Source organism: Lygodium microphyllum, chromosome 13 (genome assembly GCF_053477565.2).
Source record: "Lygodium microphyllum isolate KBCC chromosome 13, Lygodium_microphyllum_v1.1.10, whole genome shotgun sequence".
NCBI lineage: Eukaryota > Viridiplantae > Streptophyta > Polypodiopsida > Schizaeales > Lygodiaceae > Lygodium > Lygodium microphyllum.
The window spans coordinates 7,887,435-7,912,500 of record NC_141147.1 but is presented as its reverse complement, the minus strand read 5'-3'; the positions used below and the strand labels follow the sequence as shown (position 1 = coordinate 7,912,500).

The 25,066-nt window shown below is 41.7% G+C and overlaps 1 protein-coding gene across 2 annotated transcripts in view; it reads right to left on the bottom strand.

Annotated features, from left to right (window-relative positions):
• LOC148026315 (uncharacterized) overlaps positions 1 to 25,066 on the bottom strand; it is a 68,227-nt gene that overhangs the window by 2,334 nt on the left and 40,827 nt on the right. The window lies entirely within an intron of this gene.

Sequence of the window (25,066 nt, the reverse complement as noted above, 5' to 3'; positions counted from 1 at the left end):
ATGCTTTCTCACTAACCATCCTTAATGAGCAAAGGGTGCAACAAACCCAGCGCCTTCTAACACAAGATGCAAATCCCTTAACAAAGGCATCTGCCTTTTGTCTTAAAGCTGGCCAAAGAAAGTCTTGATTGCTTTCATTGTAGCATCAATACATCAATGCTCTGTAGCTCTAGGCCTGAACTATTTTGTAACACCAAAGACAACCATGCATCATGTAGAATTCATCCCCAAAAGTATAGGGCACAAGTTATTAAGGTTTAACAGAATTGTACTCTCTTATGTCATCACCTATCTATCTTGCATCAAAATAGAACAATTTGCTGTTCTTGCATACGTCATATGTGACACTCATGTTCCATCTCAAAACAGACACTAGTTGTAGGCCCAGGGCAAAGCAATTAAATGCATTTTTGTTGGGTACAGTATTGAAAGCAAAGGCTATCGATTGTATCAACCGGTTACATGCAAGTGTTTATCAATAGAGATGTTGTCTCTGCTGAAAATTCAGAAATGGCTTTGCATGATTGCAAAAATCAGCCAATTGTTGGCCCCGAAGATGTGTTTGATTTGCTTATGCCATTATTCAGATCATTGCCAAAGATTCAGAAATGGCTTTGCATGATTGCAAAATTCAACCGATTGTTGGCCCCGAAGATATATTTGATTCGCTTATGACATTATTCAGATCATTGCCAAAGATTATTGAGCATGCACCCACTCAATCTCATGCACCATCGCAGTAAATTCAGCAACCTTCCCATGCTGATTTTCAACATGATTTTTCCTCCATTGATGCAATAACCATAAAGAGGGCTGCTATTCAAGAAGCAAAGATAGTGCCTAGACAGCTATTGGATACCTTACAGGACAGCAAACAAGCTGCCCCTCTTCCTAGATGTACTAGAGTAGCTTCTTGTCAAGCATCATGGAACTTTACAAATTGTGCTTTATTGGCCACCACTAGTGGTGAAGAGCCTCTTTGTGTTGAGGATGCTTTGGAGGCTATAGATTGGTTGGATGCTATGCAATCAGAGTTACAAAGCATTCAAGATAATAGTACTTGGGAGTTCTGTAACTTGCCTAAAGAAAAGCATGCCATTGGCACTAAGTGGGTCTTTAAGCTCGAACATCATGCAAACAACCATCATACAAACAACAGCATTGATTACTACAAAGCTAGATTTGTGGCAAAGGGTTATGCTCAAAGACAAGGCATTGATTATGAAGAGACCTTTGCACCCATGTCACATATGATGACCTTCAATATAGTCATTGCTTTGGCTACACATCATGGCTGGAATGTACATCAGCTTGATATTAAAAATGCTTTCTTACATGGTGACTTGAATGAGGAAGTCTATGTCAGCTAGCCACCAAGGTTTGTAGAGGGTATGGAAAAAAAAGTCTATTGTTTGCGGAAAGCATTGTATGGGCTGAAGCACTCACCACAAGCATGGCACAAGCAAATTTGTTCTTAATTGATTGCCCTAGGCTTTCAAAACAACATGACTCGGAGCACCCTTATACTATGCATGCTCTCCCCATTCTAATCTTGTATGTTGATGATATGCTCTTGACTAGGAGAGATGAGCGAAAAATTTCAACAGTTAAGGCTGATTTACAACAAGCCATTGCAATGACAAATCTTAGCCACTTGCACTACTAATTGAGTCAGGCTTCTATTTTTCTCTTGAGGACACTTCTCTTTATCAGCAGGCAGTTGAATGTTTGATCTATTTGTGCAATACATGGCTGGACATTCAGTATGTTGTATCCTAGTTGAGCCGATTTATGCATAGCCCAAGCTCACAGCATTGGCAAGCAATTAAGCATGTCTTCTGATACTTGGAAGGCACATAGGCTTTGGGGCTGTTTCACCCTTGCAGCACCTCTACTTCCTTGCATGCTTTTACAGAGAGTGATTAGGTAGGATGTTTTGATACAAGTGTCCACTAGCAGAAACTGTTTCTTACTTGGCGATCCTTGCATCTTTTGGCTCAGCAAGAAGCAACCTACAATAGCAACATTGAGTTGTGAGGCTGAATACAAGGCAGCTTTTACAGTTATAATTAACTGTATTTGGCTCAAACACCTTTTATCAGACCTATATTGACTATGTAAAAGAGAGACTCCATGCAAAGAAGATTGATTTGGTCTATCTGCCTACACAAGATAACATAGCAAACATATTCACCAAGGCTCTATCTAGAGAAAAGTTTAAAGCTTTTCGCAAAGCTTTAGGCTTCTTTCCATTCTGGGATTGATCTATAACATCCTTGTTTCATTCGCATTGTTCACTCCAAGGGGGTTTCCTAAATACACCTTGTATTTTCCTTTGAATCGTACTGGTGTGAATGCACCCTATCCACAAGCACTTTGTACTTTCTTGCAAGGAAGGGGTTTTCCCCGTGTGAACACACTTCAATGTCTAGAACTATATAACCTTAGGGTGCATTCACATGGGAAAAAAAAAAACCCTTTTATCACTATTATTGTGAAGAGCAGAGGTCATTGAGCCCTTTTGTACGGTCTAATAGCCTTCTCTTCCTCCCTCTCCATGTTTCACACGAAGCTTGCTCTACTAGCTTTAAAATGCCTAATGTTGCACCTCCAGTACAAATGCTTGTTCTCTCTTTTTTACCCAAAGAGGATAGGCTAGATGGCGCCAACTATTCACTTTGGTCATGTAAGGTGGAATGCATCTTTGATACCTTCGATCTTGGGGAGCTTGTTAGCCTACCCCATCCCGTAGAGCACCCTTGAGAGGGATCATCAATGGATTGTGCAACCCTATGGGGTCGAGCCCGATCCTTCCTTTTCATGAGCTTACAAGATGTTATCCTAGTGCATATTTGTATGTTGAAGACAGCAACGGAAGTGTGGAAGAAGCTTGCATCTTTGTACCATTAGAAGACATTTGCCCAAAGGACCTCTCTTGAGAAGAAACTTCAAATGTTTAGTGTTGACAATTCTCATTCCTATCAAAATATGCAACGAACCATAGAGACGGTAGGATTTGCAGGGAGAAACATAGTGTATATACGACAAACATGGAGAGAGAAGAGAAACTCAGAAAGCACAGAAGAACAAATGATGAAGCATTGAATCATGCTATGAGAAGGAAAGTTGATACAGTGGAGCTAAAGCTCAAAAGATGACTGCATTGTCTTGTCTAAATCAGGCAGCAACAGCTATAGGGAATCTACACAATGAAGGGAGTGAAATGCAATCCTTCGGGTAGAGGGCTATCGAAAATGTATACCGATGTTTAAGGACAAATATGGAGAAGCGGAACACAATCCTCTAATGCTATCTAAGATGAAGAAGGAGATCACCAACTGTCCAAGATCTAAGCACAATCATCTGAAGGCCAGGAGTAGACCAAGGCTGCAAATGCCTCTGTGTTGATGCCAAATGTTGGGAGCTGCAAGCGCAAGGTAGAGGAGCTGCCAAACTGAGGCAAGGCAGCAAATGCTAACACCAATCAGGAGGAAATGACACTAGACAATGACAACCTCCAAACTATAAAACACAGGTAAAGGTCGAGCCTGAAGGAGAAGGGTGTTGATGCCAAGCAAATTTCTCAACATCCCTTCTCACGCCCAAAAAGGGATGAAGAAAGAGGAGTGAAAAGAGGTAAGGAGAAGATTGAGAGATCCCTAAGATCCAAGATTTTCACCTAAAAGAGCACAATCATTTGAAGGCCAGGAGTGGACCAAGGCTGCAAATCCCTCTGTGTTGATGCCAAATGTTGGGAGCTACAAGTGCAAGGTAGAGGGGCTGCCAAACTGAGACAAGGCAGCAAATGCTAACACCAATAAGGAGGAAATGACACTAGATAGTGACAACCTCCAAACTATAAAACACAGGTAAAGGTGGAGCCTGAAGGAGAAGGGTGCTGATGCCAAGCAGATTTCTCAACACCCCTTCTCATGCCCAAAAAGAGATGAAGAAAGAGGAGTGAAAAGAGATAAGGAGAAGATGGAGAGGATCCCTAAGATCCAAGATTTTCACCTAAAAGGTAACAAGTACTGAGGAACAGTAGACAAGATGAACTAGAGAACCTGACTCCACCATGGGAGAGAAGCCACTAGCTTAGTAACTCCATTTTGGAGGAAATTCAAAGGCCTCGTCACCAAGTCGCGGTTGAACCTTCAAGGCCCATCTAAGTGGGCCCTAAAGATCCTGGGTATCAAGAGGAGAAATGACTACTCAAAGATAATCATCCCAAAAGAATAAATGGTGGGTGAAGAACTTCATGACGAGTACCCTTTGAGGATGGAGACACACGAGCCCCCTCTAAAGCCGAAGAAGAAGTAGGAGCCCTTGCGGAGAACAAAGAAAGGGCATCCCCCTCTGAATCCCCCTTTGTGAAAGATAGAGAATCTAAAAACTCATGGATCACAAACTTTGAATCATCTGAGGAAGAGGGAAGTGCCGTCGATTGTGCCAAAGAAGGTAGCTGGTGTGCCAAAGATATCAAAGAACTCCCAGATGCGGCCTCTCAAACCTAAGGAGTTGAGGGTGGTGGGAAAAGGGTAGACTCATGGAGAACCCAGGTAGGGGAATAGTTGTTGTCTCTCAATGAAGTGGACTATGGAGTCAAAGTAATGGAAGGTATCGAGCAACCATTGTCTCACGAAGGAGCAGACTGATGTGTAGACAGTATACAACAATCAGCATCTCTCAGGGGAGCGCTCGGTGTGTTGAAGCTCAGCTAGATGCAACAGAAGTTCGAGGAGTAAGCGTGAGTGTAACAGCTGGTGAGAGAGTCTGAGAGAGAGTAGAGTGAAAATACAATGTGATGCAAGTGTACCAACAATGTGTTGGTACACAGAATAAAATGTATTTATACTTAGGGCATGTAAGGATACATTCACATGTAAAGCTAAATAATGTGCGTGTACTATATACGAAGGTTAAACCGGGCCTTCATTCCAACAACCTCCCACTTAAAGGTCCGAAGTGAGCCTCTAATCAACTCCCACTAGTCGGATGCAATGCTCATGCTGAGCTTTGCTTAGACTTTTAGTGAGAACATCTACAGGGTTGTCCTGTGTTTTCATCTTGGTCAATGTGATTTGACCATCTTCCAAAATCTATCTGACGAAGTGATATCACACATCTATAAGCTTTGTGCGTGAATGATGCATGGCATTCTTAGCCAGATACACAACACTCTGGCTATCACATCCCAAAACTACAGTACCCATAGACATGCCGAGATCCTCTGCAAGTCTACTCAACTATATAACTTCCTTAGAAGCTTCAGTCGTTGATATGTATTCAGCTTCAGTGATACTCAGTGCAACGATATTCTGTAACCTGGAACACCAAGAAACAGCCCCACCAGCAACTATAAAGACATACCCATTGGTGGACCTATCGCTGGTGGACCTATGAGTGTCCAAGTCACCTGCCATGCCTGCATCACAATAACCCTACAAACCAAGTGCACCCTACCCATAGTAAATACAACCATGTCTGCATCACAATAACCCTACAAACTAAGTGCACCTTGCCCATAGCAAATACACATTCTTTGTGTACCCTTGAGGTATCGAAGAATACACTTGAAAGCCTCCCAATGTGTTTTACCAAGATTTGACATAAACCTACTAACAACTCCCACTGCATGAGCAATGTCTGGACGAGTAGCAACCATAGCATAAATAAGAAAGCCACAAATTGATGCATAAGGGACTCCCTTCATAGCATTTGCTTCCACTGATCCCATGCGGACACCTGGCAGGTACCTCCCCTACCCGGTCATCTTTTGGGCTGTTGGCTTTGCTAAGCTTAAGATAAGAAGGTAAGGGTACCCCAAAAGGCTTAGCTTCAGCCATGTTAAATCTGTCCAGTACCTTTTTTTGTTCTTGTTTTTTGAGCCAAGTGCCTAATCAGACTCAAAGGCAGAACCCTGTGCCACTAGCTTATGATTTCGCTACTTCCTTCAAGACCAAGGTCCTTGGAAGACTCCTCCCAATGAAAGGGGTGTGGGTAGGCACCTAGCACCCCGGTTCAAGGGTCCAGATAGTACTGGACTCTCACCAGCTAAAACCGCTAATCCCAGCGGGTTTCTCAAAGAGATGCCATACCCCAAGGTCAAGCATTGGCTCGAAGGTGGTGTCCCTCCAGTACCTTTTCAATGTACTTTTCTTGAGATAAAAACAACAATTTCTGCATTCTATCTCTACGAATCCTCATGCCCAAAATATGCTCTGCATTTCCCAAATCTTTCATGGAGAAGGCTGATTTCAGCTGATTTTTGAGAGCATCCAAGCTAGTCTTTCTTTTCCCAGCTAGAAAAATATCATCCACATACAAAACAAGTATGATGGGGCTGCGATCTGTATCCTTTTTCATGTACAAGCAATGATCTGTATGGCTGCGTGTAAACCCATGAGATAGCATGAAGGCGTCAAACTTTTTGTACCACTACCGTGGTGCTTGCTTCAGCCCATACAAGCTGCGTTTTAGCTTACACACCATCTGCTCTTTTCCAAGAATTACAAAGCCCTCGGCCTATTTCATGTAGATTTCCTCATCAATGTCACCATGCAAGAAAGCTGTTTTTACATCCATTTGATACAGCTCTAAGTCCAATACAGCAGTGAGAGCAAAAAGCACACGTAGAGTGGTCATCTTCACAACAAGTGAGAAGACCTCTTGGAAATCAATCCCTTCCTTTTTTGCATGCCCTTTGGCAACCAGTCTCACCTTGTACTTGGGTTTTCCATCAACTGTCTTTACTTTGTACACCCTTTTTTTTTAGAAGAGGCTTCCTTCCTTTGGGCGACACAAGATCCCAAGTATCATTTGCATATAGAGATTTAATCTCTTCCTGCATAGCTAGCTCTCACTTACTACTGAACTCACATGACTTGGCCTCTTTGTATGTAAGAGGCTCACCCTCATCTGTAAGCATCACATAATGCAAGGAGGGGTCAAACCTATATAGTTGTCTTCTTACGCATGTAGACCTACGTACCCAATGATCAACATTTTCAAGAATTGGGTCTACATCTAGAGGTATATTATTTTCAGCATTTATTGGCTGCTATAAACCATTTTCAACATGCTGTTCATGCTGTACATCACCTTCATTTTCATTACCAGCACCTGCATTTTCATAATCAGCAAGCCTATCTCGTGCTCCTGCCATTTTCAGCATGTTCATGCTATACAGCACCTTCGTTTTCATTACCAGCACCTGCATTTTCATAAGCAGCAAGCCTATCTTGCTGTCCATGACCTCCTCGTGCTCCCATTTTCTGTCCATCATCATCTGGCTCAAAAATAACCAACTAATCATCAGTTTCAACCTGTGCTACAACACCATGAGGCTCATTTTCTGAAGTAATAGGTGGCTGCAAACTCTGAAATTTCACCTTTTTCGTATCTTCATTAGAGGCTAAAGTACCTTTCAGCAATTTTGCCTCATTAAACACAACATTACGGCTACTGAGGTAACCACACTCTATGGCCAAATTGACCCTCATCACCATAGCCCATGAAAATGCCTTTGGTGGATTTTGGGTCAAGTTTGTTTCTCAGCTCATCTCTAACATGCACAAAAGCATCATAGCCAAATATGCGTAAATGGTCATATAAGGCCGATTTGCCAAACCAAACCTCCTCAGGGATGCCATTATTTAAGGACCTGTTTGGAGAGCGGTTGCAAATGTGAACCGCGGTTTTGAGTGCCTCTCCCCAAAACTCATGAGGGAGATTAGCAATGGACAACATGCACCGCACTCTTTCACATAAAGTCCTATAATATCTTTCAGTCACCCCATTTGACGAAGGGCTGTAAGGAGCTATAAGCTCCCTCTTAATTCCATGCAAGTCACAAAAGGACTTAAATTCAATTGATGTGAACTCACCTCCATTATCAGTTCTTAAGCATTTCAGCTTTCTACCTATCTGAGTAGTCACAAATGCATGAAAAGTTTTAAAAACACTAAACACTTCACTTTTCTTTTTCAACAGGTGTATAAATCTTCTTGGAACAATCATCAATAAGGAGACAAAATATGCAGCACCACCCAACGATTTCACAAGCATACCACATGCATGAGAATGCACTAAGTCCAAGACATTGGACTTACGAGAGACACCAGAGTAAAATGAATTTTTTATTTTCTTTCCAAACTGACACTCATTACAAAAGTCAAGTTTAGAGCCTTTTCCATCAACCCTCTTCAGAGAGGTAAGGACATCAAGTCCTTTTTGGCTCATATCGCCTAATCTCTTCTACCATAACTCCAAGTGGCTACAAATTTCAGCAACTACAAGAAACTTGCCATTCAAGGCTTAACAATGCAAATAATACAAAGTGCCCTTCTTGGTTCTTTTTGCAATCACCATGGAACCCTTTTTCACTTTCCACAAACCACCACCAAACAATGTAGTGTAACCATGCAAGTCAAGCTGACCAACAAATAGTAAACTCTTTTTAATGCTAGGCACATATCTGACATCTTTCAACACAAGCTCTTGCCCATTGTCTAAAGACAAGTGTACAGTGTCAATCCCATCAATGCTACAAGCATGGTTATTTCCAAGATATACCTTTCCATAACTACCTTAGCAAAACACTCCAAGCAAGGAGTTACATGGAAAGAGACACTAGAGTCTACAATCCAAGTCTGAGTGACACCATCATCAACTGACAAAAGTGCATCAATCACATCATCCTTGGTAATCTGCATATCCTGCATGTAACATACAAGAGCATCATAATCAATTGCACATAATACATCAGCCTCTATATCTAAAAGCTCCTCTATGACCGCACTAGAGGCCACATTGGCCTTTTCTTTACCTTTGGTTGCCTCAGATGCATCTGTCTTATCTTCCTCCTCCTTTTTATCTCCTGCATTCTTCTTTCTCTCTTGTTCCTTCTTGTAATACCTCCAATCAATCCTTCTTCTTTTTATCTCCTGCATTCTTCTTTCTCTCTTGTTCCTTCTTGTAATACCTCTAATTAAGTTTCTTGTGGCCCTTCCAACCACAGTGATAGCAAGTAATGTCACTCTTTTCCTTTCCTTTGTTCTTGCTCCTGCTTCTCTATCCTGCATTTGCATTTTTCTTTTCTGCCTCTTACATTACAAGCTGAGTTGCTGCCTTTCCCACTAGACATACGTCTAATTTCTTCATTCAAGATAGAACCCCTCACCCCATCATATGAGAGATTGGGATTATTGCTGAGTGAAACCACCAAGGTCTCCTAAGAGTCGGGCAATGTCATGATAAAAAAGATCGCCCTCAACTTATCGTCAAAGTCCAAATTTGCATCTTTGAGCTGATTTAAAATCCTTGTAAATGCACTCAAGTGCTCAGCTGCAGGCTTTGACTCATCCAGTCACATATTTACCAACTTGCGCATTAAATGCACCTGATTAACAGTTGTGGTGATCTCATAGGTAGTTTTCAGCTTCTCCCATATTGCATAACCTGTATCTAAACCCTTAATGTCTGTCAAGACGTCATCAGTGACACCCATCTTTATGTAAGCCACAACCTTTTTATTTACTCTGGCCCAATCTGCATCAGACATTAGTGTAGGTTTATCTTCCTGCAAAGCATCCTCACAATCCTTCACGAACAAAATGCCCTACATACCGTCTTTCCAAAGGTCAAAGCTATGACCATCAAACCGTTTGATTTCCATCAAACTCTTGATGTTTAAACTGGAAGAAGTTGCAGCCATTTTATCACGAACACAAGAGTAAATCCCCTTGAAATGCAAAAGCACAAGCTGAACCAGCAAACACCCTACTGTTCTTCCTCAACTAGAAATAAGTCTCTGTTGTTTGTACATGAACCAGCCACCACACGGACAAAATGCAGAAATTTACCGAATTCTGCACAAACCCCCAAAATTTCAGGTCCAAAATTGCATAAATGTCAGCCAATCTGACCCAATTAAGCAAAATTTTGCCAATACATGAAAAACCCCAAATTTATGGGATCCAATGTCAATAAATTTTACTCAAAAGAGCAAAATTCTGACAAATTTGGCAAAATCCCCAATTTAATTGAGGTCACTACATGCAATGTCTGCAATTTCTGACCTAAATATTACTACCACACAGAGACAAGGTCAAATTTGGGAAAAGCCCCAAATTCTGGGCTCGATTTTTCACAAATCTGAGATCTGTGCCTCCAACGCATGAACTCCCGCCAAGTGTAAGTGGTAATTCAAAAGATTAAAAGAAAAACTTTGATTTTAAAAAAACTTGACGTGGGGGTCCATTGACCCGTCAAGCGGGTTGCATGACCTGTCTGCCGACGACCTGTCCGTCATTGCTCGTTGCCGCATGCGCTTGCTGCCTAGTCCCTGTTGAGATTGCAAGCTCAACACATGCGGACATTGATGATGAACCGCCTGGGTAGATGAGTTTGCACGTCTACACTTAGCACATTGGTGGTCATTATGATACTCACATGGCCACTGACTTATCACTTATTATATTTAGTTTGTTATACCTACCTACAGCTGGCAAAGATATAACGCCAGTCGATTAGTGTAGTCGGTTATACACTGTTTGACTTAGAAGGCCACTTTCCTTTATGTTGTATCTTATCTATACTTTGTGTATATTATATAATGTGTGGAAGAAGAAGAAGAAATCAGCAAGAAAACGTTTTGGCCTCCATCTCTCTTCTTGTGTTCTTGAGTGAGCTTCCTCTTGTGTATACAGTGTGTGTTTGGTGCAGCACCTCAAGCAAGTCCCCCCACCACGCGATTCTTGACATGGTATCAAAGCCGCACCACTAAGAGAGACTAATTCTAAAGGCTAAAGTGAAGGAAAAGAAGTAAGGTTCGAGCAAGCAAGTAACGGGTAAAAAGCTCCCCCATTCTTCCACTCTCTCTCTTGGATAGTGCCTATGGAGGCACTGGAAGCAGGGTTGAGCAAAAATCTCAGATTACTGTGAGATTTGGTGTGCGAGCAAAGCATTGTATATTCTGCAGATAAGCCCTTAAGGGCTTGCCCGTAGTTATTTTAGGCGTCTGAGGCCATTTCATGCCCCGCTTTAGAGCCGCAAGGTTGCAGACAGCAATTTCACGATACGCAGTGATTTCGGCTGTATTGACCGAAAGTGAATGCACAGGTTACAAATTACGAATCTGTAATTTTTGAGGTGTTTGCAGGAAACAAACATAAGGTCTATCTACAAACAGGTTGCAAATTACATGTACTATTAAGCAATCAATGAAAAAGGTTGCTTGGTGTAGTGATGTGCACGTGTTGTGAAAGATTGCAGAAGACTAGCTTGCTGTGTTGTATCCTTGTTTGTGATAATGGCAGAGAACAGTGAAAATCCCATTATTGAGAAGCTCGACAAAAATAACTATCCTTCATGAAAGTTCCGTGTGACGAACTTCCTCATTGGAAAGGGCCTTTATTAATTTGTTTCAAGTGAAGAAAAGGAGCCAGAGCTGGGTATCCCTCCGACTGTAGATGAATTAAAAGCATGGAAAAAATGGAATGTGAAAGACAAAAAGGTGATATACTGATTATCTGCAGTCATTGATAATATGATGTTGGAACATATCAGGAATGCAGAAGCTTCACATGCAGCTTGGACAATTTTTTAGAACATGTTTTCAGTAAATACAAAGACACGAAAGATTCAACTCAAGCAAGAGTTAAATGCCTTGAAGAAATAAAAAATGTCTGTCAATGAGTATGTGTTGAAGGTGAGGAGCATTGCAGATGCTTTAGTAGCGATTGATGCAATGCCTAATGATGATGATTTGGTTTTATCCACTTTGAGTAGCCTTAACAATGAGAAGGCATGGAAATCATTAGTTACTTCAATATATATACGGAAGCCATTTCCAGATTTTGATGAGTTAATCTCTCTCATGATTACTGAAGAGATCAATATGCAGGGTGACTCATCTGAAAAAAATAGTGAACAGATTCAAGCATTTTACTCAAGTTCAGGAAGGGAACGTGGTAGATCATCTTCGAGAGCCGTGGTATGGGACGTGCTGACGATAACCAGCAAAACAAGTTCAATCAGCAATTTGGTGAAATGCAGGTTTTAGGAGGCCGAAGAAACTTTAGAGGCAAAGGAAGCTCTAGAGGAAGAGGTAGATGGCAAAATAGAGGTTCTGGAAATTTTACTATTGTTTGCCATTATTGTGGCAAAATACGTCATATTGCAGCCCATTGCTATGCTAAGAAGGATGATATTCGCAATGGTAAATTACAGCAAGGAAACTATGCATCGTCTTTACGACAGAATGAAGACAAAAATGAGCGTCTATTTGTTATGCAGCATATGATGAATGCAGTTACAGGAAAGGGGACACATGATGATGTATGGTATGTTGATTCAGGTACATCTAATCATATGACCAGTCATGTTGAATGGTTTGAAGAGATGCAGGACTTACAAAATCCAGGTTATGTGCAAATGGGTGATGATTCATGCCACCCAATTTCACACATTGGAAAGGTTCACTTATCCTTGTATGATGACCAGAAAAAGAGTCTGACAGATGTATTACATGTGTCATCAATCACAAAGAATCTAGTGTCTGTTGGCCATTTGGTAGAGCAAAGGTTGCAGGTCCGATTCAATGCAAAAGGTTGTTTTATAAAAGACTTTAATAATAAGTGCAGGTTGGTCACAAAAGGAAGTAGAGTTGGCCGAATGTTCACTTTAGATGCTAGAATTCCTGCAATGGATACTGCTATGTATGCTAAAGGAAAAGGAGTAGTTGTAAATATTGAAATATGGCATAAACGTATTGAACATGCAAATGCGCAAAGGCTAAAATTAATGCAATCCAGAGGATTAGTTACAGGGTTGCCTTCTTTTAGAGTTGTAGAATTGCATAAAGTCTGTGAAGCATGTCAGTTTGGTAAGCAGGCAAGACAACCCTTCTCGCATGACAGAGAAGTGAGTAGAAAAATACTTGATATAGTGCATAAAGATGTTTGGGGGCCTACGCAGAATGTATCTCTTGGTAGCAGCAAACACTTTGTCACATTTATTGATAATTGTTCAAGGAAATTATGGGTATACTTCATGAAGGAAAAGAGTGATGTGTTTGAGCACTTCAAATATTTTAAGACAGTTGTTGAAATAGAAACAGGCTTAAAAGTGAAGTGCTTGAGATCAGATGGAGAGGAAGAGTACCTCTCTAATGAGTTTACTGGCTTCTTGAGGACTCATGGGATAAAGAGGCAATTTACTTGCAGGTATACCTCACAGCAATATGAGATTGTAGAAATAAAAAATAGACATATTGCAAAAGTCGCACGGGCATTAATGACTGAAAAGAATATACCCAAACATTTTTTGTCTGAGACTGTTCATATTGTTGTCTATATTATGAACAAAACTCCCACAGCTGCAGTTCATGGGATGACTCCTGAAGAATGTTTTACTGGCAAGAAGCCCGATGTATCGTACTTGAAGGTATTTGGATGTGTTGCCTATGTTCATGTGCCAGATGAGCTACGGAAGAAGCTTGATCCAAAGACAGAAAAATGTATTTTTATTGGATACTCTTTAGAGCATAAAGGGTATGGCTGTTATAACCCTGTCACAGGTGAGTTCAGAGTGAGCAGGGATGTTATCTTCGATGAGATGGGCAACTGATATGCACCTGCTGGTAATGTATTAGATGATGATAATGATCATGACAGTTATGTGCAGAAAGAAAACAAAAATCACAGAGTCTTAGTGGACCAAAAACATCATCTGGTACTATACCTACAATGAGCCCTTGGTCTGGGAGACTAAGAAGTAGCCCCACATCTTCAGGTGGATCTATAAGTGTTGCAGGGAATGACGAAGGAAAGAAAAAAGTGCTAGTTGGTAATGATGCTTCTACCAGTCATTTGGGATTTGACGGAGATTCCAGTGGTTCAGAGAGTTTAGATGATGAGCTTGGTATTCCTTCAGTGAGCACACTAGGTATACAGAGAGCTCATAGTAATGTAAAGGCTCCATTGAGTGATCCGATGATATGCAAATCTAGCAGGGTCAGATACCTTGTTAAAAGATTTGGTTTTGAAGGCTATGCAGCTCACCATTATGATTATATGGTGAAACTAGTTGAGGACGTTGAGCCCACTTGCTTTGAGGATGTTGTTGGTCATACTCATTGGGATGCACCAATGGATGAGGAAATGGCTACATTAGAAGCCAATAAGACTTGGGATTTGGTACCTTTACCTAAGGGTAAGAAAGCTATTGGCCATAAGTGGGTTTACAAAGTCAAGCATAATGCATTCAGTCCAGTTGCTAGGATGGCAACTGTTAGGTGTGTGATTACCTTGGCAGCCGCCAAAGATTGGAGTTTGCAACAAATAAATGTTAAGAATGCCTTCTTGCATGGTGCATTGCAAGAAGAAGTGTATATGGAGCAGCCAGCAGGTTATGAGAATTTAGAGCATCCCACATATGTATACAGGTTAAAGAAGGCGCTCTATGGGCTGAAGCAAGTATCTAGAGCATGGTCTAACAAGATTGGAGAGTATCTTGTCAGTATTGGATTTTGTATTTCTAATGTTGATCACTCACTTTATGTGAGAAAGGGAGATGCAAGTTTATTCATCATAGTCATCTATGTGGATGACTTGATTATTACAGGTGACAGTAACAATGGGATTTCTGAAGTTAAGGACTTCTTGAAGAAGTTTGAGATGAAAGATTTGAGTAAGCTGAGATACTTTCTTGATATTGAGATGATCAGATGTGATGATAGTATATGGCTATCCCAAAGGCAGTATGGCTTGGATATGTTATCCAAGTATGGTATGACAGCATGTAAGCCTCTTTCAGTACCATTGGAGCTCTGTCGAGTGCACAGTCACAAGTCACGCTTGTCAGTTTTAATGACGAGTGACTGTCGACTTGTACCTTCAGCTCTAATACCAATTGTTGCAACTCAGCTGGATGCAGAAGAGGTTCGAGGAGTGAGCGTGAGAGTGTGACGGCTGGTGAGAGAGTAAGAGAGAGAGCAGAGCGAAAGTACAATGTGATATGAGTGTATCAATAATGTGTTGGTACACAAAGAATAAAATGTATTTATACTTAGGACATGTAAGGGTGCATTCACATGTACAGCTAAATAATGCGTGTGTACTATATACGGAGATTAAACCAGGCCTTTATCCCAACACAGTAGACTGCAAAACCGCAGGTCATCCAGGTGGCATTCCTGAAACCCTAGAAGAAGTAGAAGCAACCTCCGTAGCGCATTACAGTGGTCCTAAGGAGGACGAGATACCAAGGGATCCTCCTATGGCTTGAAAGGTCTTAGTGCACATTGGATGCATCTTGTTGCCTTGAGCATAAAAATCAGAAAGCCAATACAAAATAAACTCTATGGCCCAAAAGGGAGAGGTGGCGCAAGGAGTGCCTAGAGGCATACACATATACTACGGCAATGTAGAGAACAAATGTCCATGTCCCCAAGCATTGGTGGGGGGATTCGATGATGCTTGAAAAGGAGCATCGAGTGGTCTGCCCATCTACCTATGGAAAAGTCACAACACTAAAGTGTTAACCTGTAAAAGGGAGGCTAGATAGAAGGATATCTCTATCTCCCGATGATGCAACAGAAATGAAGGGGGAGATCAATAGATGATGTTGAATCCACGACTTGTCTTTGCCTTCTTTGATTAACACAGTCTTTAGCTCTCTGAGCTCTTGCGCTCTAATACCAAGTCAGAATATGCGACGAAGCAAAGGGACAATAGGGTTTGTGGGGAGAAACACAATGTATATAGCAAACACTGAGAGAGAAGAGAAACTCAAAAAACACAAAATATTGAGATGATAAAACACTCAACCATGCTATGAGAAGTAAAGCCGATACAATGGAGTCGAAGCTCAGAAGATGAATACACTATCCTGTCTGAATCAGGTGGCAACTCCTGTATGGAATCTACACAGTGAAGGGAGTAAAATGCAGACCTTTGGGTAGTGGGCTATCGAAGATGGATGGAGCCGAAGCTCAAAAGATGACTATACTATCCTATCTGAAACACGTGGCAACACGTGTAGGGAATCTACACAGTGAAGGGAGCGCAAAACGCAATCCTTTGGGCAGTGAGCTATCGAAGATGGATGCCAATGGTGAAGAACAATTGTGGAGAGAGAGGAATGTAATCCTTTGATGCTGTTTAAAATGAAGAAGGAGATCACCAACTATCAAGGGAGCAAAGCACAGTCCTTTGAAGCCTAGAGTGGGCCAAGGCTAAAAACACAAATACCAGAGGCCGCAAGGCAGTGAAACACCAAGTAAGAACTGATGGCAGATGCCTATATGCTAATGCTAAATGTTGTGAGCTCTACAACCTACAAATGCAAGGTAGAGGGGCTGTGAAATTGATGCTAGGTGAAAGAAGAGTGAGGCCAAGGCAGCAAATGCTAACGCCAAGCACGAGGAGATGAAACTAGATAATGGAGAAGCCTCCAAATTGAAAACACACGTGAAGGTGAAGCCTGACGAAAAAGGGTACTAATGCCAAGCAAAGGGATGGTGATGCTAGGTGAAAGATGCTCTAAACGCAAGGCCTGATGCTATGGGAACAGGGCGCTTAAAGCAAAGGGAGAAGATGGTGGAAGACAACCACGAACCACAAACCGCAATGAACACTAGAAGAGGTGTGAGGGCAATGGAAGGGCTGGAGAGAGGAGGAAAGGGTGTCTCATGATGGACAAAAAGTTGCAATGAATGTGGATAGTGGTCATTGAATGAGTGGAGAGGTGGCCTATTTATAAGCCTCAGCTGTCTAGGATGGCACACCACTAAGTGAGTGCCCATTGATAAAGTGCCCAGAATGAGGACACCAACCCTTTTTGGGACTATCAATGCAAAACCCTAACTAAGGTGGATGCACGGAAGAAGTGGTTTCTCAACACTTCCATGAAGGATCACATCAATAAATTGGAGAACATGAGGGATGAGCTTATATCTCTCAGGAGGATGATATATTTGGAGGACATGACAATGATTCACCTGGCTCAACTGCCATCTTCAAAGTTTGATGCATTCTATACCAGCCTTCTTGCATCGAGGACCTGAGAGACTCTTCTTTGGAAGCAGCTTGCCCCGCTAGTCTTAGAGAGCATGATAAGTGGCTCAGAGAGGTAGGAGCCAATGGATCTAGCTCCACAAAGGCTTTCACAACAAGTTCAGGAGGAGGAAAGAAGAAGGAGAAGCCAAAGGTAAAGAAACTAGAGGAAAAGAAGAATGATAAAAAGCAGCCCAAATAACCACACTTAGTAAAGGATACATATCCGGAGAAGGCGTATTAGTAGAAGTATCTCCATTTGAAGCCTAAGGAGAGGTCCAAGGATTCAAAGGCTACCCCATCTACCACTGAGTTTGTCATTACATGTCTTCGAGAAGGAGGATAGAACTCTTGCTTCTTCCACCGCGGTGGGAGAAGCAAGAGCTTCTTCCATTGCAGAGAAGCCTTGGGCTCATGGATAATGGGCCTTTTTCTCACCATTGGTGTACAAATTGTCTTTCAATCATGTAAGCCAAACCTCTCAAGGAGTGTACCAATGTATCCAAACTGTAACAATCCAATGCCTCTAGCATCATGAATGAACTAAATGCCCAAGTAATAGTGCAAAGACCCCAAATTTGACATCTCAAAAGTTTGCTGCAAATTTTTTTTGAATGCTGAAATCTAATCAGCCCCTGTAAGCAGAAGATTCATCAACATAAAGACATGACCAGCAAGGATCCCTCTCTTTACATATGTTTATGAACCCTTGGCTGAGTAAAAAGGCATCAATCTTTGCATACCAAGATCAGGGAGCTTGCTTCAAACCATACAAAGCCTTTTTCAGCTTGCACACGAAGTGTTCGGATCCCACAGCTGCAAAACCAATTGGTTGCTGTACATACACTTCTTGAAGTTCCCCATGTAAAAATGCAGTCTTTATATCAAGTTGGTGCAAAATCCATCCATAATGGGCAGCCAAAGCAACCATAGAGCAAATGGTAGTCATGAGGAATGTAGGAGCAAATGTCTCCATATAGTCAAAATGCCTTTCTTCTGTGCATAGCCTATGCCACAAGCCTGGCACTATATTTGTCAATGGATCCATCTGCACTCCTTTTCAACTTATAGACCCACTTTGTACCAATGCCTTTCTTCCCAACAGACAAGGACACTAAATCCCATGTTTGATTCTTTACGATAGAATCAAACGCCATCCAATACACACTATGTTGTGCATCCTCAAAACATTTAGGCTCCTCATCATCAAATGTATCTGCTACCATAACAAACTCCGTGATATGTGCACCATCATGCATACGAGCTTACCTTCTAGTACGACCAACAATAGGAGCATCCAAACAACTATCTTTCATAGTCTACAAATACCATCTAAGCATCTGCCTAGCTTGTTGACTATGTATAAGCTCTTGCTAAAATTCAAATTCAGCACCTTGCTGAATATTCAGATCAGCTATAGGTTGCATTTCTACATTACCCAATGGAGCAACTGGCTCAACATTAAGTTCACTTGTTGAAGCTTCAGCTGTATCACCAAAAGAAATGGGCAGCAGCACATCAAATACATCATTGGCAGCTTGATATGTATCAAAACCAACAAGGGATAATTCTGATTTTTCATCGAAAACCACATCCTTACTGACAAATACCTTCTTAGAGACAGGATCATATAATCTATATCCTTTGCTCTCACTACTATACCCCACAAAAATACATTTAACAACCTTGTTATCCAATTTCTTTCTGAGTATATTGGGAATGTGCACATACGCAAGGCAGCCAAAAGTACGAAAATGTCCAATAGAAGGTTTCCAGCTGTTACAAGCCTCAAAAGGCTTGACATTTTTTAATGCCTTGGTGGGGCACCTCTTCAAAACATGGCAAACACACATAACTGCTTCCATCCAAAAACTATATGGCAAGCTCTTTGCTTTAAGCATACATCTGGCCATCTCCATGAGTGATCGATTCTTCCTCTCTACAATCCCATTCTGCTATGGAGTATAAGCAATAGTGTATTGATGGACAATGCATTTCTGCTTCAAACAAGAATTCAGCATAGAAGACATGTATTCCCCCCCTCGGTCCGAACAAAGAGTCTTGACCCTACAACCAAATTGATTTTCAACAAGTGCTACAAAAGCCAAAAATGCATCATACACTTTTGACTTTTTCACCAAAGAGTAGACCCACCAAAAACAAGTAAAGTCATCAATGAAAGTGACAAAATAATAATAACCACCCAATGACTTTGTCTACATAGGGCCACATACATCCAAGTGCACAATCTCTAATTTGGCAGTTTCTCTAAAAGCAACATCACAAGGAAACGAAAAACGATGCATTTTTTCAAAATGCACCCCTCGCATATATACTTAGGAGGTCTCTCCAAGAAAGGTAAACTATCAAGCATCTATGTACGCTACATAAGCATCAAGCTACCATAGTTTACATGCCCCATGCAAGCATGCCATAACTCTACCTGTGACATAGTAGAAGTGAGAGTAGATACTAGATAGATTGACTGATCAACTGAATAAGCATCCAACTCACATAACCCATGACATAAAGTGACAGCCAAAACCAAAGTCATGTGTTCTTTATCTCTGCTAACATGCTACGGTGCATTGTTGGCACACTGTACAGACTTGCTAACAGGAGCTGCAATAACAGAAGAAAGCAAATCCCTCGAGATGTGATATGCCAAAAGTACCACTATCAAAGAACCATGTGCTCGCATCCTTGGTAGAGCTAAATGCTCTACCAACCCAAGAAGAGTCATAACTACATGTGTAAAACAATAGTCACGGTCTGCAACAAAAGACGCGGACTCAGTAGGAGTGGAAAGTGCATCAAAAACAGACATCCCTAACTCCTTCTCCTTGGCTATGCACTTTCTACATTCTCTGATGTACTGTCCTGGCTTTTTGCAATAGTGGCACTTGTCCCTCTTGGCTTGCATGTCCCCCTCTTTCTTGTTGCTCTATGAAGTACTTGAAGTCCCAGAGCTCTGTAGAGCATTTTTAGCTTGGCTGCTCTTACTCTTCTACCTTGCCATAAAAGCCTGCTTAGAGGCTATAACATCCACCACATTGTTCTTTCTTGTTTTCTCCTCTTCTAAGACCAAACTGACCAACTGAAGGAAAGTAAGCGGCTATGGAAAAATCCTCATGGTGAGGTTCAAGGCCGTATGAAAGGCCAAATAATAGGGCGTCAATGAATTCAAAGTAGTAGATATCAACTACGCATCTAAGTAATACTCATCTACATTCATAAGCTACTCACACAAGTCTTGAATTTTATGTAGATGATCTTGCATTGAATCACCCTGATCCGTCTTCACAGTCTCAAACTCTTTCTTCAAGAAAAAAGTGTGTCTCATTCTTTCCAACAAACATCTGCTCTAAGGTCAGCCATGCTTCTCGTGAAGAAGCTGCAGCCCAAATGTGTGGGATGATGGACTACTGAACCGCCAATGCAATTAGCAAGAAAGCCTAAGCATCTCGTGTGTCCCATGCCTTTTGTGCTACTAATCTCTGGGAAAGTGGCTGAGCTGGAGCGAGCTGAACAGGCTAAGCGGGCTGAGTTGCCCTTTGTCCACGTCCTCCTGGAGGAGGTGTAGCTGGAGCCACAACTCTAGGCCTAACTTCTTCAGCGTTGACATAATACCAAAGATTCTTTTTGCAATCAACACATTCTTCATCATAAAAGACCATAGAGAGTAGTTGTTGCCATCCAACCTATCCTCCTTGGATACATATGTAAATACATCACCTCCCTAATTGGCCATGGTAAATGTCATCGATTAAGGAGCAAAAGAGCAATACTTCAAGCTGGACCAACCTGGAAATCTCAGAATTTCTAGAAATTACAGCAAGCACTTTGCTCTAATTAGCAAATGTAATCACACTCTATCAAAAATTGTCTGAAGTACACGCTGTCCAAGGTGCAAATAGTGCTCAGCAGCACTAAAAATGTAAAAGCCCCCAAATTTCTTCTCCCAAAATGCACAAATTCAGTCTATTTCAGACTGTCACTGATTCTATTTCAAACTGTCACTGATGTACATTTCCCAATCTCTGAGTTGACAACAAAAGCCCCAAAATTCTAACCCAAATTTTCACAAAATCTCTGCGAGAAATGTGTCCCAGACACTTGCAAGAGCAGAGAGATGCTGTGTGTGCACAAGCCCTTTCCAATATATGAAACCTGAATTAAAAATGAGAAATAATTTTCTTTTACCTCCTTGAACTTCGCAGCTAGAGGTCGATCTGCACTGGCTAGCAGATCAGGCAGACATGGCAAGCGCTAGTGGAGCTCGGCTCAAAGGACGAGGGCGGAGCTGGTCATGCAAGTGGCGCTCAGCCAAAGCAGGTGGAGGTGCAATCAAGCACACCAAGGGCCAGGCAGACACTGCACTGGAAACAGGCGTGGGGATCTAGCGCAGGGGGCAGGCACCTATGGTGTTGTAGGTGCTGGCGGGCACCTCTGACAGCGGCGCACGAGGATAGAGGCGCTGTTCAAACTGGCAGTGCGCGCAGGGAATTGGGGCGGCTCTCACGCATGCAGCTGGTAGACAGGGTCTGGTGGGCGCTGGTGACAGAGGCCAGAATGGCTGGCCCTGGCAAGTTGAGGACAAGCAAGAGCTACTGCAAACACCTAGGGACTGTGGAGAGGTGATAGCTAAGAGATGGCGGCTCAGCTAGTGGTTACAATGAGCTGAGTTGAGTAGAGGGCCAGGTTTGATACCAAATGTGAAAGGTGAGAGAATGCACAAAGATCGAAGCTTAAGCTCAACTAAGAGTACAGTTGACAGTGAAGAGAGTGCGTGAGAGTGGAGGCACGACACCCAATGCAATAATCTAAAGTGTAAGGTGCAAGTACAAAGTACAACCCTTAAACCTTAGGGTTGCTAGAGTGTGTTCACACTTGAAAGGTGCAAAACACGGTAAGTGCCCAAACTGTGTAAGATGACACATAAAATAAAAAGAAATCAATTTGGGGAAAAAAACCTCTTGTAAGGAGAGTAAAAAGTGCCCCAATGTCCTACCAAGGATCACCGACACTCCTCTGTGAGCGTAGGTGTGAGTCAAACCCAACATCACTAACAACATCGGGCACCAATCCTACTAATGTTTCAAGCTTCTTTCCTTTAGTATCTCCTTGATTTTCTGATTTTCCAGCTTGCTGCCTATTGGGACAATCCCTTGCAATGTGACCCTTTTGATTACGAATAAAACATTTATTTGTAGCCATCCATTCCCTACGTTGTGACAATGTTTTCGAGCCCTTTCTTTGCTGTTTTGGCCTCTTTTCAGACTCATTTTCAAATCTGCCCCTTTTCTCAGTCTTAAACAACTTTTTATTCGACTTCTCCCTACTCTCTAGGAAGCCCGAATCCTTCCCATGCAACAAAGCATCAACTATAGCAGCAGTCTCTATGAGCTGAGATATACTAGACACAATGGATTTAATGCAAAAATCCATAATTCCTTTGAGCAACCCACAAACATATTTTTCCACTTGCTCATGAAGGGATACAAGGCAATAAGAAGTGATAGGTAACAATGCATCCCAAAACTTCTTATTATATTACTCCAAATTCTTACATTCGTTAGCATCCAGCTTTTTCCAAGTTGTCATGATGTCCACCTCAAATGCTCTTGTCAACCAATTCAATGCAAGCATTTTCTTGAATTGTACCCACGTTGACGGTGCTCTACCTTGCATCAAAAGAGTGGGCCACCACTGTAATGCATTCCCTTTCAAGAAAGTGACTGCCTTTCAAATCTTCGAGGACTCGGCGAAGTTCCCCCCTAAATAGGGTGCATCAAACTGTTGAATGAAAGTCAAAGCTTTCAACCTATCTTGTGCACCATTGAAGGACTCAAACTTCACTACTTTTCCATCCTCATCATAGTCTTTTACTACACGTTTGGGTGTCAAGTTGTCATACACTGGTTGCTGCAAAAACGGTGCATTTGCTGAATTTACATCAAAACCAATGCCAAACAGAGCATTTGCATGACCAGCATTCATTCCTTAAGCCCCATAAGCATTCGAGGATGTAGATGCAATACCAAACATGCTCCTTTGTGCCCCAAGCATCAAACCAATGCTGCCATACATAGGGTTTTGCATATTTCCAAACATAACGGAATACATTGGGCCTTACACACCATGCATTGGTTGCTGCATACCATAGGAATTTGTGCCATACATTCCCATATGCAGTCCCTATCCAACCATATCATGAAAAATCGTGCTTCCACCAAATGCCCCATCATGGCATACATGTCCCGGCTATCCAAAATCCATTGGATTGGCACTTCCATATGCATTTGCATTCCTTGCTCCGTAGGTACCAACTGTTTTGCTTCATTAGCATCTTTGGAAGCTTCAAATGAAGACTTTGGCATTACCTTCAGTGCACCTTGCTGTCTTGAAGGTGTAGAAGATGACTTCTTCTTCTTGCCTTTGCTATCCTTCTTCGGAGCATTCAAAAATCGGGTAAATTGAGGATCCTTTGCCTATTCAACAAAGAGATTTGCTACTGTCCTCATCCAATTCTTGAATTGGTCATCAAATTCCTCTTCACTTTGCTAGTCATCAATCTCCTTATATCCTGAAGGCCGTGCATCTTGCCCAACAAAAACATTTTCAGCTTGTTGTCCATGGTTTGATCCTTGTCCAAGGTCAAGGATTGCATTTCCTTCATTCCCATATGAATGTTCATACTTAAAGGCATCATCACTGCTTGAATCCATCTCACTGTATGAAGACATATTGCTGTAATTTCTCAACGAAGAGTAAAAACCAGCACTAGCACAAAGCTTTGGCTTACAACCAGGTGCCTCGGACCCACCAAATCAAGGGATTGAGTGGTATCCCAACAATGGAACCATGAAACTAGCCTTTTTTCTATGGATAGGTGGTAATTTCCTAGTTACAACAACGTTTATTACAAAACTGAGAAATACAAATTAACTTACAATCTTAGACAATGGACACTCTGTTGCTCCCAAAATTGGCACCGCTTTCTATATTTCTTTGACTTAATTGAATAAAAAGTATATATACAATGGGATTTTCCCAATACCTTTTGGTATTCCAACTCCCCTTGCTGTAAAAAATGACCAACAAGTCTTCAATCTGATTTGCCCCTTGATTCAGGCAATCAATTGGCCTTCGCCCACTTTGATGGAGATGAAAAATGCCCCAAATTCATTGATTTGCTAGTCCCTCCACTTGAATTTGATTGAAAACAGCTTCAACCCTGTTGAATCCAAGCTTTCAATTTCTAGCACACTTCCTAAAGCTACTGCTAAACCCTAATTTTTGTTGCAGATTAGGGTTTACATCAAAGAAATCTGAAATTTCTCAGTCTCTAGTGATCTCAGTGCTGTAATCTTCAGAGAAAGGCTATAGAAAGGTTGGGAAATGAGAGAAAATGCTAAGGAGAGAAAATTCAGACTTTCTTCGCAAAGAACTGGAGAAAATCAATCATTTATTGTTGCCCTATCTCAACAACCTATAGATGCTATCACCTGCTATTGATTGGTTTTCTCCTACCCCTAGCTACCTCATAAGGTCCTCCAATGGCTGCAAATCAAACTAGCAACATCTCCTCCCTCTCTCTTACAGGCTAAATGCACTAAAAATGTCTCTCTCCAGTCTCTAAAGACGTTTTTCAATCTTACATAGGCACTTTTGACGAGTGGCAGCCTTCCCAAATGCTTTTTCCAGCATTATCCATATTTACATATCAATTTTATTAGTTTTTGGAAGCTTTGGTGGCCATACTCCAGGACACGATAGAGAATAGGCCAAGTTGCCGCACTTCAAACAAAGAAAGAGAAACCAAAGAAAGTTGCAGTGGCAAAAGTATCGAAGATGAAGGTGCAAAAGAGGTCTAAAATTACAGAGAAGGATTGGTAAAGAAGTTGAAACTGAAGAATACCAAGTCAAAGGCAATTGATCGTGTGTATACGGTGAAAAAAATGAAACACGTTCTGCAATCACATTTTTCAGAGTGCTTGAAGCCTCAG